Source organism: Balaenoptera physalus, assembly GCF_965194825.1.
Source record: "Balaenoptera physalus genome assembly, chromosome: 18".
Classification (NCBI taxonomy): domain Eukaryota; kingdom Metazoa; phylum Chordata; class Mammalia; order Artiodactyla; family Balaenopteridae; genus Balaenoptera; species Balaenoptera physalus.
The window spans coordinates 27391224-27408269 of NC_138899.1; the positions used below are offsets into that span (position 1 = coordinate 27391224).

At 38.2% G+C, this 17046-nt stretch overlaps 1 long non-coding RNA gene across 1 annotated transcript in view; it reads left to right on the forward strand.

Moving 5' to 3' along the window:
• The first annotated feature begins 1162 nt into the window (after positions 1-1162).
• Positions 1163-17046, forward strand: part of LOC309647492 — a 79793-nt gene continuing 63909 nt past the window's right edge. Inside the window, exons 1-2 of the long non-coding RNA XR_014256083.1 lie at positions 1163-9195; positions 9566-16089. This is a non-coding gene — a long non-coding RNA (uncharacterized lncRNA). The remainder of the gene's footprint in view (positions 9196-9565; positions 16090-17046) is intronic.

Consider the following 17046-nt stretch of genomic DNA (forward strand, 5'->3'; position numbering starts at 1 on the left):
TACTGTGTGTGTTAATCCTGGTTAGAATGCATCTCTCCCCTTTCCAGGATGGGAGAAGTCTGATGCAAGCAATTTGCTGTTAACTAACTAATTGATCTATTGGAGAGAGTGTATTATCCCAGTAAAGGGGATCTAGGTGGGGCATCAAAATCGGTTTTACCACAGAGACCTACTGGCCTTTCTTTCAGAGTACAGTTTAAGCCAGATTTGACACAAAGGATCAAATGTGACCATATTTACGGATTTATTGATTGTGTACTGGCTGTTTGATTAAACCTAAAATGTGTTCAAATTAGTTGAATTCACACAGTTATTTTCAGTTCAGTTTGCTTGAGTAAACCCAAATCAGATTTATTACTGTAGTAGGTCAAGCTAATTTAATCAACACAGACACTAGCTATTAGATATTAGCCAGTTAATGGAGATAAAATGGTCAAACCATTTTGGCTGTGTAGAATCAACCTTTGAAAAATTTAGCTGCTATTGACAACGAAAAAGCTCAGAAACAGGGATTGCAGACAGATGGCATGGCTCAATGAAGTTTCCTTTTTGATTTTGAAAATTGTACTTTATAAAATTTATTTTTTTAAAAAGCTTTTGACCCCATTTTGGGGTACTATAAACTCCAATAATAAGCTTTTTGGATCTTATGCTAAACTTTACTGAAGAGACGTGATATTTAAAGAAGGCAGTCTCAGGAACATGCTTTTCCTAATCTTAGACCAAGTTAGGTTACCAGAAAGCTAATATATTGGCTGTATTGCTGTAGTTCCTACTAAATTGCCTTTAATACATTTTACATTTATTTAATACATGGGCTTTGAGATTTATTACAAATAAAAGCAATCTGAAAAAGAAAACTTCTGCAATTCTAAGCAAACAGACAACAAAAAAAATTTTTGTTTTGTTGTTATTGAGGATTTTTGTCCATTACTTTACTCAGAGTACTCTGTATAAGTCTACTCGAGAACATTATTTAAAGATTTATGGTTATGAAGAACCTAGGGTCAGGACAGGAATAAAGACGCAGACGCAGAGAATGGACTTGAGGACACAGGGAGGGGGAAGGGTAAGCTGGGACAAAGTGAGAGAGTGGCATGGACATATATACACTACCAAATATAAAATAGCTAGTGGGAAGCAGCCACATAACACAGGGAGATCAGCTCGGTGCTTTGTGACCACCTAGAGGGATGGGATAGGGAGGGTGGGAGGGAGATGCAAGAGGGAGGGGATATGGGGATATATGTATACATATAGCTGATTCACTTTGTTATACAGCAGCAACTAACACAACAATGTAAAGCAATTATACTCCAATAAAGATGTTAAAAAAAAAAAAGATTTAGTGCCCAGAAATACATTGTAACTTCAAAGAAATTGGTGTTCCCTCTTTGAGATAATGAACATGAAACGTCTTATCATATTTCCTTTCTTTCATAGTTCAGTGGACACTCAGAGCCAAATTTGTATATTGATTAGTAATAATGTTATAGTTTTCACAGATAGCATAACTTGTCTGCTATCTCAAATCTTGACTTCCTATTTTTCCATTTTATTATATTTGTCTAAATAACCTTTGTTGTAAATCACCACAAATCCTGATTATTATTATAATCCATTCTTTTGGGGATATAAATAAATATGGTAAATTAAATCACTAGTAACTCTATTAATGACTTGTAGATTAACATATTATAGGTCTCACCATAATAGCTTAATTTTTACCCACTTGACATCAAGAATAAGTTAGTTATTTTGGTATCCAGTTTTCAATCTATGTGTTTCTTGACTTCTCTTTGATTACAGAACTAAAATCAATGATGTGAATAGAAAACATGGAAGACATTTACACTGTTTGCTTATATAAATGATTTATTACATTCCTTCTTTTCTGTTTATTTCTTTTCTTTCTGATGGTTTTTAGGTAAACTTAGAAATTACATTTTCTACTCTTCCTTTTTCTTTGTTTTTCTTGTCCAAAATGGATGTGTCTGGTCTGTTATACTTAGTTCAAGAGTAATTATTTTTCAGTTCGAGGTGACAATTTATTTTATTATGAACTGAGTCAAATTTCCCAGGCAGTGTATTTTGTGGTGACTTAATGTCCTCCATGGACTTCCAGTGTAAGATTCGATAGTTAATTTATTCCTCTTATGGAATAGCATGTCCACAGCCTTTGGGTTTTGCAGTTAAATGCTTCTTTAGGAAGGGATTCTAGAGCTGGTGTTTCATCGTAATATCAATTATATTGAAAAGTATTATATAAGCAAAGATTGTTTGCATAACTCCCAGCAACAGGAGCAAACATTGTTTTGAAATTCTCTCTTTTGGTTTGTTCAGCAGACTTCCCACAGGAATGTGCAACCCACATTCCTTTTCCTATTCCCTGAGTGAGGATGTGAGACTGGATATAGTGTAGGAATCCCTGAATGAGAGGTAGGGATCTTCCTGAAAAAGATGGTAAAATCTGGAATACTTCCAAAAAGAAAGGATGAAAAAGTAATTGGCCATGTTGAAAACTCTTGTGAACAAGGAGAGGTATACACACACCAGAGAAAGGAAGTTGCAAGAGGCTATGCGTTTACCATCCCAATGAGGTGCTTCAAGGATCCTCTAAAATTTATGTCCCTCTTTAGCCATGGAAAGTATTACTGCATAGAGTTTCTGCCTCTGTTTCTCTGTATCCACAATTGGGAGAGTGAGGATGTACGGGATGAAATGAATGTAATTGATTGTAATTCCAAGGCCCATTAGACTTCCAAATGTGCATATCCACTCATGTGAACCAACATCACCATTTCTGTATTCCACACAGATCTGTGTCCCCTTGGCTGGTGCACCTCTCTCTGATCAGGATCCCAATCCTATACTTGCAGGCGTCTTTCCGCTTCATGGCATCGTTGTAGCCCAGGCATCTCCAGCATTTCTTGGGCACCCAGAGAAAAATTACATTAATTAGGGCTAATTGCAATGACCCTTTCCAGAATGCCTACTGTTGCAAATAAAAATTAATTCGGTTTGGGGACTTCAAATTTAAACTCAGTCTCCAGTAACCCCGAATTAAATATCAAGTTGAATTAACGTAGCAACATGTGATACATACATCCACAGCAAACCGTAGACTCTTATGAAAGACTCACAAAGACAATGGAGCTCATTTTGTTTCTCAGCCTGACCCTTGCTTGATTTCCCTTCATCCTGATGATCCTATAGGCAGCTGTGGGAGAGAGAAACACTTAGGACCTAAAGTAGGAGACCTGAGTTTGAAGCCAGCTCTGAAACTCATTATTCATCTGACCTTTGGGTTATCATTCAAACTTTCAGAGTCTCACTTTCCTGACCTGTCATATGGAGACAAAAATTCTCCTAGCGTTGGGTAGCTGGGAGATTAAATTATAAAATAACTCACGTTATATGTGCACAAGTTTTTGTAAATTATAGTGTGTGAAGAATATTAATAATTACTATATATTAGCATTAATTTATATCTTATAAGAGATTTTGATACAATTTGGCAGACATTTTGATAAAAGAATATTCTGATAAAATTTGGGAGAGTAACCGACCAGATTTATTTCTTTCAAAGGTGTCCTGTGCGCCTATAGTGGTAAATAAGTAATGATGATAATAAATAAATCCAGGAATTAAGTATTTATGTATAATACTTTACAACTTCATTTGGTGAAGCATCTTTCATACCAACTATATCCCCAAACAGATTACATTCAATAAAGACTTACAGTGATATGCAATAAATACTAGCAGTGAGAGACAGACATTGAGATAAACAGGCAGGGGAAAAGTGCTCTTCAGCTAAATTCTGAGAAGAAATGAAGAATTTAGGGGCGAAGAGACCCAGGAGAGATGTCACAATAGGCAGAAACTATTGGAGATAAAGTTCTCACACTCAATTTTCTTAGTGAAAGGCCTGAGGCACAGAGTACCAAGGCCTTGAACCTCTGCCTGGGTCATCTCACTGGCAGCATGTCCTCACTGTGGGAAAAGAAAAAGATATTAAGTCCGAGGGAGGTGAGTTTAAACTTCATGGGAATTATGAGGCAGGGAAAGCGTTGCTTTGATCTATGTGGAACAGAGGAAGAGTGTATTGCTGTTCTGTTCCCTGTATTCCACCCAAGAAGTGCATATGTGAAGTTCATCACTGGAAATCTGATTTTCAGTCTAGAGTGAGGATTTTCAAGTTAGTTCAGAATACACTAATTTCTAGATCCTTCCATAAGTTTGCCTTTGGTTCACAGTTTTGGCACAATGAAGTGATTTTTTAATGTTAACTTGACTTTTTTGTAGGTATGTGGATAACATAAGCTCTTTAACACTGTGTTGTGGGGTGTGTGTGTGTGTGTGTGTTTTAAGGAGGGAATGGTGACATAAAGAGAAGAGAAAGAGAAGAAGAAAATGTTACTAATAAGGTCTGATTTAAGACTAATTTTAATCTACTCTCATTTTTTTTTACTCTGTTTCTTCATATAGAAAAGGAGGATATTAATATCTACTTACTAGGGTTGTGTGAAGATAAATAAGACCACAATGGCGAACCTTCGGTGCTGCAATTTTTAAGGCTTTTAATAAACAGTAGTCCCCATCTTCATTAGCCTGAATGTGCTATTGCCATGGAACCCTTCTCATGCTATTGCATGAGAAGGAAGTATCTCTTCTCTCTCTTTTTAAAGAGTTATTATTTAGAAATTTTAATTTTTGTAAAATACTTTCTATTGGAGACAGAACCACATCACAGGAAATTCTTAGGGTAGGCAATTAAAAATCTCATATTTTGATTTTAAACTGCATCATATGCATTTTTTATCACCCTCACTCTCTAGGCTAGTACTAAAAATGAGTGTATTTTTGTAAATCATACTGACTGACATTGGTGGGAGGTAAGAGTGGGGAAAGGTAATACGGCTCAAAGGTTAAGGAAAGGTTGCTTGTATGAGAAATTTAATTCAGATCATCTACAGAGTGTGTAAGAGTTACTGTATTTTCTATTCACAAAGTGTTTGTATTGTTGTTGTGATTTGTTTGGTCTGGTTTAATTTGGTTTAAAGGCTAACCAATGCCCTCCAATGAAAGATGACCTTGCAAACCTATTTGAAACCATATTACATCATTTTATATTCAGAGCAGTATATGAAGCTCTGTATCAACAGGATACATTTGGCTTGCTGGGTACATATTGACAGCTCTAAGGAGGGTCACGAAAGTGTCTTTTGTGATGCTAAAATGGCCTCAAAATGAGCAATTTATTTTGGAAAAGCATATAAAGAGTACAAAAAAATAAGCTTAACTTGGAAGTACTGATAGGAAAAGAGACTGTACATAATGAATGAAGAGATTAGCACTAAGTAGCTACAATCACAAATTGGTTTCACAGCTGCTCCTGATATGACCAGTGAATAAGATAAAGAATGAAAAGAACTAGTCAAGTAAGTCAGACAGCCATGAGGGGTCCACTCCTTGAGGGCAGGGTTCCTGTCTAGTTGCTGTCTATTCCATAGTGAAAAACATGAATATATAGAAATAAATAACATATATTAAGAAGGGAGTGGCTTGACTTTTTTTTATTTAGGTAGATTCTAGATTATTTGATCCCCGCGGCCGAGGTTATCTTTTATAAAATTTCCTCTATTTTCCAGTTGTCTTCTAGGAAGGCATTTCTATCAGTGGTGTTCTTTATGGGCTAAAGGTGTAAGAAAGATACCTCCAGGGACAGAGTGCTCTGAAGTTGTTACATTAAAAAGGTTTCCCAGGCAGGCAAGATGGCCTGGAGTCTGCTCCTGGTTAGAACTTTAATCATTTCACACCAGCTGACTGTGGAAATTTACCTGAATGATGAAGGAAATACTTTAATCTGGGCTTCATTGTGTTACTTTCGCAACTTTGGAGTTCAGAATTGATGTAAAGAGCATGGAAAATTATCTGCAACTTCCGTCCCCCAGATTCTAGAAACCCATGAGAAATGAGAAGATGTGTTAGTCCATGGAATGGAAGAGAGAGGGATTCAGGCAAGGAATCAGAAATGGGAAGGATTTGGGTGAGTGTGTGTTGGGCGAGTTCAGGCCCCAGAAAATTCAGTTCTAATAGCTATTGAGAGTTTGGACTAAGTTTTGGGAAAGAGGAAGAGTATCAGCGGTCATAAGATTAATGGCAATTAATGGGTAGAATTTCACCATGTGCTTGGAGCCCAGGAAATCAAGCTGACTTCAGAAGTCTGTGGTCTTGGATACAAAAGGAAGCTAAAGCTACAATAGTCATGAAATCAATCAAGGTGAGAAAGAACTTGTAGGAAAGGTGGTTAAGATAGGTAAGGGATTGGATTTCAGGAACTCGAAGGGCCAAAAGAATGAGAGCACCTTTCAGAAAATAGGACTTGTCTAATTATTCTCACACGGGAATTATTGGAGTTAAGACTATTTTCATCTTGCCAGATGTAGGAACTGATTCCCCAGCACTACGGGCGCACACAAGTTTGGGATAGATCCTTCCTGCAGGACCCTGTGTTCAGCTGGGGTGTGTGTAGGAAAGTGAAAAGTTCAGGAATGTTCTTGTGTTTTCCTGAGAGCAGATCATCACATTTCTCAGCTCAGAGGGGCCACTGAGAGATGTGGACTTGGAAAGATGTTTCTGCTGAAAGGGAGGACAACTCTGGGATATATTATAAGAGAATTGTATTTCTTGCAAATAAACACAAAGACCTTTCAATGTGTGTCTTCTACTTTAAAAGAGGAGAAACTCAATTGATTCTCCCCAGTCTAGACATCAGATACACGCAGGACAGGTGTCCGGAGTGAGGTGCCTGTGAGGGGTTAACCAAAGTCATTGTCAGATTTAACGATCTCAGGAGTCTAAATGAGTGTGACATCTCTCGTAGCTCCCTGAGTAGCACTGCAGATGTTCCTTTGTGGTTAGGCTGGCCACCTCAAATGACCCAGAGGTGAAGCTGCTTCTCCGGCGATGTCTAATGTCTGTTCCATAACCTCCATCATTTCTGTGTGTGTTTTTTTTTTAAAGCTCTTATGATAACACAGCACATTTGAGTATGCTTAAAGTATTCAAGTGGTGCTACTGGCTATAATTCAGTTCTTTCAGCCTTTCCATTACAAACTCTTCTTTCCAGGGTTTAATATCTCAGAGACTTCTAATCCCACTGGACCAAACTCAGTACAGAAATTATCAGCAGGAATGCAAATTTTTCTGCTCAGCCCTAAATATTTCCAATTAAACAAATGCATTTTTTTCTTTCTCATTACAGCATAGGTATAAGGTTTCAGGTGCTTTTGAAAGGCCAAAAGAAAAAAGTAATCTAAGCATAAAATCAGAAAGAAATGTACAAGAATGCAGAATTTATCTAGTTTTGGGGTAGGTGGGGAAATATTGAATATTTCCAGTATCAGAGAATTTTTTACATTGTGTTTTTTAAACCAAACTCAAGATTTAGCTGTGAAATAAACTAAAAGCATATTGGTTGTTGGTTTGGACTTTTGATTTTTTTTTTTTAAAGAGGAATGGTTGTTAATTCTGTGAAAATTTAAAATGGTTGATTGATTCCAATATATTCATCTGATGTGGGCTATAATGGAAGTGTTTCTCTTCCTTTCTTCTCTGTTTTGAAGCCAATTGAATGAAAATCACTTGTGACATTATTGGTTTATAACGAAGTTATTAATGTAAAAAATTTGTATTTTTTATTGTGGTAAAAAGGACACAAAATTTACCATCTTAAGCATTTCTAAGTATACAGTTCAGTAGTGTTAAGTATATTCACATTCTTATATAACTAATCTCCAGAATTTTTCATCTTGTAAAACTGAAATTCTATACCCATTAAGCAACTTTCCATTTCTCCTTCTCCTCAGCCCCTGGCCACCACCATTCTACTATGTTGGTTTCTGTGTTTCTGTTTCTATGAATTTGACTACTCATAGATACCTCATGTAAATGGAATCATAGAGTATTTGTCTTGTGACCAACTGTGACTGGCATATTTCAATTAGCGTAATTACCTCAGGTCATGCATATTTTAGCATGTATCAGAATTTCCTTCTTTTTTAAGGCTGCATGATATAAAAGTTAGGAAAATTTGACTTTTGAATGTTTATTCAGTTTTGTCTTTATTCTTTTTTTGTTAATCAAAAGATCCAATTCCTTAAATGGAAGACCTTGCTATGTCTTCAAATTCTTTCATACTTATTAAAATTCCTCTTTGGGTGTTTTAACTCTTTAGCTTAAAGCTACAGGTCTTTGACCTTGGCTATACTGCTTGAGAGAGTAAGGAGTTTTTTACAGCCATGTTTCCTACATAGTGGAAGACGGACCTCTTAAGGTCCTGGGCTGTGGCCGTTTGCTTCCAGGTCTGAGTGGTCCTAATCATCTGCCTTGCTGTCCTTGTACTGCCACCACAGCTGTGGTGACTGTGCTGTTGCATGGTCATTCTCTATTCTGTCCCCAAGGGAGTTGTCCTCTCTGCTGTCATATTCTGATATTCCAACCCCTCGGACACTTCTAAATGTGGCTGTTATGCTCTCATCTGTCTCTGAAGTTATTTCTATTGTGTTCTTCAACTTTTCTTCTCTTTCCATTTTTCTGCTTTCTTCTGCCTCCTAGAATTTCCCTGATACTTCTTGTTTTCTCAAGAAAAGTTTAATTTTTCAAGACATGTGAGCCACCTTCTTTTTTTCACTGAGCTCTGATTATTTGGTACAATTCCATTCAACTCCCCAAATATTTATAAAAAAATTCTGGGTAGCAGATTGAGAATGCAAAGACAACCAGACATGCCTGTATCCTTGAGGAGACCTTAAGCTTATGCAGACACATATGCAGACAATCCAAAGCAATGTAGAAAATAGGGGGAGAAGAGCCCTGTGGCTTTTGTGAGGGGCACCGATGAGGAAGAACCTTGCCATACATGGGAAAATTGGATCAGATCTTAACAATAGGGGAACATTTAAAATCACTCTTGAAGAATGACTACAAATTGGCTAGAAAAAAATATTTTGACCTAGTCTCTCTCCTTCTCAGTTATTTGCTTATACGGTAAAAATACACTTGGAAATGAATAGTCCCAGATTTTTTCCTTCCCACAAAGACACACTGGTTAAAATCAGTAACTTTTCTCAGGTGCATTTGTTATTTCTGGTTGTCCCATTGCCACTGCATTTCCTTTAGGGATATCAGGTTTACTTTTTTTTTTTTTTAATACTTTATTTATTTATTTTATTTATTTATTTATGACTGTGTTGGGTCTCTTAGTTTTCGTGTGAGGGCTTTCTCCAGTTGCGGCAAGCGGGGGCCACTCTTCATCGCGGTGCGGGGGCCGCTCTTCATCGCGGTGCGGGGGCCGCTCTTCATCGCGGTGCGCGGGCCTCTCGCTATCGCGGCCCCTCCCGCTGCGGGGCACAGGCTCCAGACGCGCAGGCTCAGCAGTCGTGGCTCACGGGCCCAGTCGCTCCGCGGCATGTGGGATCTTCCCGGACCAGGGCTCGAACCCGCGTCCCCTGCATTAGCAGGCAGACTCCCAACCACTGCGCCACCAGGGAAGACCCAGGTTTACTTTTGAGGTCTTCCGGATCTGGTAGGTTAAAGAATCCCACAGGATACAAAGGGATGGATTATGACGAGCGAATACACTATAAATTGTAATCAGTCATTGACATATAGATGTGAATGAAGCAAATGGAAGGAGGTTTTGATAGGGACAGGAAGTTGAGAGGCAAGAGGGTAGGAGGAGCTTGGGAAAGAGATGGCTGGAGAGTCACTGGTGAAAGGGGAGTGGGGAATTAGAAGGATGGGGACCTCGAACAAGCTAAAGACTGGATTTTTTCTAGAAGTAGCCCTGTGTGTGCAAGAATGCCTTCTGAGTCATATTTTATTTGAACAGCGTAGGTGTAAGGAAGCTCCAAGGTGGCCTCCGATAATCAGCATCCCTTTTCCTCACCTGGGTTCCAAGCAAACTAATAAATAAAACAGAGAGTAAATATGGGATATAAAAAAAACAAAAAACAAAAAACAGCTCCCTTTGCCACTGGTAGAGTTCAGAGCTTTGGGCTTGTTACTATAGTGACCTTTCTGATCTTGAACCCAGAACTGGGCAGACTTGCTGTCTACACCCCATCTTGGCAGCACTAGGTTGGGGCAGGCCACTACACAAGGATAAGTCACCAAACTCTTCTCCACATTTACCAAGCACAGAGCCACTCTTCCTCCCTGGGACTGGAATGAGGAAGGGGGCAGGAAGAGGCTGGAAAGATGCTAATATCCTTGCTTCACAGTAAGGAAGCCTAAGAAATAAGCAAGAGAAAAGCTTCCCCTCTCCCCAATAAATTACTCTCAATTTATTATTTTTTTTAAACAGAAGTCTAAACATAAGTATGGATGGTGTTGCTTTTCAGTCTTTTTATCTTCAACTTTTGCTTTGTCCTTTGTTTTGGGCATTGAAGCTTTCTCAGATTTTCAGTAGAGACTTTAAGTGTGACTAACCTCCATCCCTCTTTGATTATTCTCATCTTAGCTCTTCCAGTTTTTAATTTTTTGGTTTTGTTTTGTTTTTGCTTATAGATGGACCACATTTCTTGAAACAGAATGCAGAAGAGTGTAGAAACTAGGTGCTTTCGAGTCCTTGATGCTATTGCCATCTGCTTTGGCACCTTTCAGCTCTCTTTGGTATTCAGAGTAGGTAGATTCTGTCAGGTGCAGTGTTGATGGGCTTGCATCTCAGCATAGTGAATGTGGAATCGATAGCCTGTTTACCTGGTCTCCCCACTGCAGTGTGGTGAATTACTATGAGCCATTTAAATTAGCCTTTATATTTGTCTTAGGGAGCCACCTCCTTCATCTTTCAGTTCCCTCTCTATAGTATTGCCCCTGTGGGGCTTATGGGAGCTGCAGGGACTTAAAGATGAAGCAAATGGCTCTCCAAGGAAATCTCCCTAGGAGGTGAGAACAACTTGGAGTTTGTGAATGCTTGGAGTTTGATTCTCACCGTGAAACGAGATCAATGTAAGGTAGAAACGTAATGAAACAACACTTTGTTCCCGTGGGTAAAGTCAGATTGGTAACAGCTAGGTATTCTGAGAGTCAAGTTTCATAATCTGAATTGACTTCTAAAGAAATTTAGAAATCATCAGTTGTTACAATGCTATGAATATGTAAGAGTAGCAAGAGAGGGGATTCTAATAGAAATGAGAACCAGTGCCATCAAAGCTAATTTGCTTCCTGTTTTGTTCTTGACATGACACAGTAGCTGAAGAGAGCTTTTACTATTGTGTCTGTCTTTCAAATAAAAGGCAGTTTCAACATCATGTTTTAGAAAAGTAATTTTGGCATAGATGGTATATATTTGCAAAGCACACGGAGTAGTGACTGGCATGTAGTGAGCACTGCATGAGGATTTTGTAAATAAAAAGTATTAGAGTAAATCAAACCACATTTGCCAAAATTCACAAATGAGGATGAAAACTCTGGGCTTTGTTGATCATTTTATAGTTTAGGTAATCTTCCCTGTTTCATATCTTTTGGGATTAGCAGGGTCATTTATGGTACCACTAGGTTAAAGGTTTTTCTTCAATATCAATTAAACGTTATTCACAAATAGCCTCTTCAGAGTTTCCCAAACTTTAAGGACATTATAGAGAAGACTAGTGAGAGTTTATATATTAATAAATGAAAGCTTATGGTAGATTAACTGAAGATCAAGTGATTATGGACAAAAAAATGACATTGCTAATTTGCAGAAGCGTCAGCCATAACAGTGCTCAAGATATTTGCCAAATTCAGGAATGGAAGGAAAAATTGTGTATTGGCACCCTATAATATATGTCTCCATAGAGATTGGTTCTACATTTTTAGGTGCTTGGACTAGATAAAATAGATGAACCAAAGGCCTTAGAACCCAGTGATTTGGCTAATTTGCCCATGTTTATTTTATATACATATATAAAATATATATAAGATATGTATAATATTATATATAGATATATAATAAATATAATAAATAAATATATATATATTCTACTCGGTGTGAGGCTCCATGGTAGTAATCTCATAAAAGCAGACGAGTATGAGAAGAGAGGAGATAGTTTCTAATCTATTGTGTTTCATGGAGGTTTTGAATTTAGTTGATTTGTACAATGATTAAATTTCCTCTGGAAACATTTTCACTTAGCATGTCTAGTTGGTTTTTTAACTCTTCTTGAGCATCCTGAAACTTAAGGAAAGGAGAATGTTTCTGTTTTCCACAAACTTCTATACTAGGAACCATTTATTTTTTATTTGAACTAAATGTTACAGTTTATTTCATCTTCATGATTACAGGCATTACAGGACAGGGTAAACAGGGAAAATAAAGCAAACTCTTTTCTCCCCCCATTTAACGAGATGCAGCATTTTGGCATTTTTATGATATACAGGTTGACTTAATTCATTGACTTGGGTTAAAAGCTAGCAACAGCAAATCTTTGCAGTTTAGTATCTTCTTCCATAGCTACTTCAAGGATCTCAATTCCCGAACTACATCATGTGTTCTGAAATGGTGTTCACTGCAGCATTCTGGAAGCTTTCACATCTTGAGATCTGACACCTCTTGTTAAGGCAGGGAACTGTTAAAAGTTGTCTTCCTCTTGGCTAACCCCATTCACCAGCAACCTTAACAGTTAAGTTACTATATGAAAACAGAACTGTGCTCCCAAGCATTGGTTGAAACTGTTGTGCTGGGAACCCTTTCCAGAGCATTAGCTCCATGAGAGAAAAGAGAGGTCCTAACCAGTGGTTTCCATGAACAATAACAGCATAGTAATGTCCTTCACAGCCTAACCCGAGAGGTCAGGCAACCTTGATCATCCCGACAAGCTTATCAGTATTTACATACAAGGTATACTTAAAATTGATCCCAGACCAAGTATTGCAACCATAATCCCAAAAAATCCCATTATTTAGCACACTGAGTTTCTATGAGAAGCCAAAGCCAGAAATCGTCTCAAAGCAAAGTGATGGTTCATCATCTTTTGCAAGTGAGAGGAAAACATTAAGGTGGAAAGGAAACTTCTCCCTCCTAAACTCATCAAATCGCTTGATCGCTATCTTCACAGCTTTAATTGACACAATCCAGAGTCCTCAATCTCCTAATTTCCATTTTCAAGATGACTGTCAAGGTCGAGAAGAGCTTTGCCATGGCCCATGAACTCCAGTCCTTCAATCGGAACCTCCTTGTCCTTACTGCTTTCTGAACGGACTGCTGGTAGTGCTTGAAGAGGTTGGTGCACGCGGCCTTGGAGCCCTCGCCGTGAAAGAACTTCGCGGCAAACCAGCGACTCAAGCATTCGTCGCAGGCGCGCTTCTCGGTGCGACCTCCCGCACGCGGTTCCAGGCGGCGGCGCCCTCGGATGGCGTCACTCTTAGGCGCGTCGCTTTACGAAAGGACGCACTACGCACTACGCAGGCCAAGAAGGAGTAGGAACCATTTAAAGACGCGTAGAGCAGGTGATAGAAAGAGATGTGCTGTGAGAAAGCAGGGAAGAAGGAAGAAGCGCCACAGTTGAGTTTGAGAGTGTTCTGCCGACTAAGGACAAATCTGATGTGGTAAGAGCACATTTTATTTATTTATTTTTTTAAAAAAAATTTTTTATATTTTTATTTTTGGCTGTGTTGGGTCTTCGTTTCTGTGCGAGGGCTTTCTCTAGTTGCGGCAAGCGGGGGCCACTCTTCATCGCGGTGCGCGGGCCTCTCACTATCGCGGCCTCTCCCGTCGCGGAGCACAGGCTCCAGACGCGCAGGCTCAGTAGTTGTGGCTCACGGGTCTAGTTGCTCCGCGGCCTGTGGGATCCTCCCAGACCAGGGCTCGAACCCGTGTCCCCTGCATTGGCAGGCAGACTCCCAACCACTGCGCCACCAGGGAGGCCCAAGAGCACATTTTAGAGGCTCAAATTGATTTTGGGAATACCTGGGGTACGTATAAATATTTAGAGCATTTAGAAGGACCTATAAAGCCCTCTTTTGTGTGCTCTACCAAAACTTTTTTTTGATTTTTGGATCTAAGATAGGGTGTGTCCGTGTCCTAGGCAAGTCTGAAGTTGGTTTTCAGGCCCCTAAAATGATAGAATTTTGATCACCCAAATTTAGTCCTCCCCACCTCCATAACGCCTAGTATCTTCTGATAGCCCTCTGCTTCACACCTGTGTCCATCCCAAAGAAAGGAGGGAAAAGCAGCTACAAAATTCTGTGTTTTGTCAGTGCCTTGTAGTTCCACATATGTTATCTCATTAATCCTCATTTTAGCCCTTTGAAAAATTTTTATTCTTTCTAGTATGCCTGTGAAGAAACAGAAATTAAGCAAAACAAGGTGCATCACTTATTGCCATACGGTCAGTGGTGGTGATGCTGGGAGTCAACACACATGCTTGACACTAGACTCTAGACACGCACTCTTTCTGTACCACTCATTATGTTGTTCATCATTAGCTTAGATTTTGCCTGGTACTCTGTCGTGCTGCTGCTGCTGCTTCTCCGTCTTCTTTTTTTAAATTTTATTGAAGCATAGCTGACCTACAATATTATGTTAGTTTCAGGTGTACAGCAAAGTGATTTGGCGATATATATATATGTGTGTGTGTGTGTGTGTGTGTGTGTGTGTATATATATATACTTTTGCAGATTCTTTTCCATTATAGGTTATCACAAGATATTGAATATAGTTCCCTGTGCTATACAGTAAATACATTTTCTTTATCTATGAATATTTTATACATGGTAGTGTGCACCTGTCAATCCCATACTCCTAATTTATCCCTCCCCCTACCACCATAACCATAAGTTTCTTTTCTATGTCTGTGAGTTTGTTTCTGTCTTATAAATAAGTTCATTTGTATTATTATTATTTTTTTGGATTCCACATGTAAGTGTTATCATATAATATTTGTCGGAATTACTTCATTTAGTATGATAATCTCTAGGTCCATCTATGTTGTTGCAAATGGCAATACTTCATTCTTCTTTTATGGCTGAGTAATATTCCATTGTGTGTGTGTGTGTGTGTGTGTGTGTGTGTGTGTGTGTGTGTATATATATGTGTATATATATATATATATATATATATACGCCACATCTTCTTTATCCATTCATCTGTTGATGGATACCTAGGTTGTCTCCATGTCTTGGCTATTGTATATAATGGCGCTATTAACGCTGGGGTGTATGTATCTTTTTGAAACAGAGCCTTCATCTTTTCCAGACATATACCCAGGAGTGGAACTCTTGGATCATATGATAACTCTATTTTTAATTTTTTAAAGAAACCTCCATGCTGTTCTCCACCAGTTCACATTGCCACCACAGGGTGGGAGGGTTCCTTTTTCTCCACACCCTCTCCAGCATTTATTGTTTGTAAACTTTTGGATGCTGGCCATTCTGACTGGTTGTCATGCTTCTGATAGAGTTATGAGTCCTGACTCCTCTTCCTCAGTGCGTCTCTTTCTGTTGGTTCTTCTGATAAACAAAATCATGCTATGGTATTAGTGGCCATCACTGTCTTTTAACAAAGGCTTATATCTTAACCCTGAAGAGAACCAGTGGCAGAAATATGAAGCTTGTCATCACTCTTTACATTGCCTGTACAGTGCTGCAGGTGGGAAAATTCAGGTTATATTTTCTTTGAAGAATCTAAGGATATAGCACACTACAGAGTTACATGTGTATAGCAGACTTGCAAATTGTACTGTGAGGATGAATGAATGAGTTGACAGGCAGTATTCAGCCTCAGCAGAAGGGCAGTTTAAGTGGATTTCCACTTGTGATATCCTTCTTTTTACTCTTTATGAGTAGCAATGCTATCTGTACAAATGTACGTTCTGAGTCAAATAGAATATGGTAGTTTCTAAGAAGTCCAATATGAAGAGTGTGTTAAGAGTTTTTTAAACTTTGAGCAGTTTATAAAGTCATATGTTCCAATTGTGAATCAATTCTTTTTTGTCCCTTAGAGTTCATTTTGAGATTTGAATGAAGATCGTAGTGTAAGCTGGTTGCTGAACTCAAGCTGTGTTAAACTGCCTGACTGCCCTGCTTTATTGTTTGTGACTAGAGGTAAGACTGGGTGATAGTGAAATAAAATATTGGTGAAAATGGCACTGAAAATGTGTTAAAGCAACGTATTTTGAAATGTGTGTGGAGCTCTTTGAAGTGAAATAATGGTTTTAAGTGAATTCATAAAGATGTTAGTACATCTTTTTAGTGATAAAATTGCTGTGACAATGGAAATTCCTAACCTCATCCAAGAACGTAGATTAACTATAGGGTTTATTAATTTTCCAATTTAAAAATAATTTAATAATAATAATATAGAAACTATATGCTACAAGAACTCAATTTTTTTGGTAAATCTCTTTAATATTGGCATGACCTAATAAAGATGCATGAGGCTATTATAAGATTTACACAGCGCTAAATATTTTTAGATTGATTTCAACATGAGAGATTGGAGAACATTCCTTCAGAAGTCTCAGGAGAACCATTTTAGCATATTTCTGATAAAGACCCCCTATGCACTCAATAAACAACCTCACATGTAATATCATTTGAACATTTAATCTAGTAACCTTTTAACTTTCATGAAATGTTAGAACTAGATTTCAAACTTAATAAAGGAAGTAAAGAGTGTGTGTTTTAATATAATGCTGATCTTAGAGTCTTTGCTTAGAATAACCAGCTCTATTTTCAGTGAAGACGAAAAGGAGAAAAATATGATAGAAATAAATGGATACATAGCTATATATTTAAAATTATTTATACATGAGGTCACTGATCTGTCCATTTTAGAAGAAAATGTTATTTTAATGATAGCTTGTATATATTATTTTATATTTATGGAACACGGATGGAGGAATGATACGGGATGGACAGCTAGATGGAGCCGGCTGTCCATAAGTCACAGGCGTTTTCATTGCTAGAAAAGCAAACTCTGATGTTTTAGTGCAGATTCTGTTCTGAAGAGAAAAGTAGAGAACACTAAAGTGTCCTCTCTGGTGGACCAGTAGTGACAGT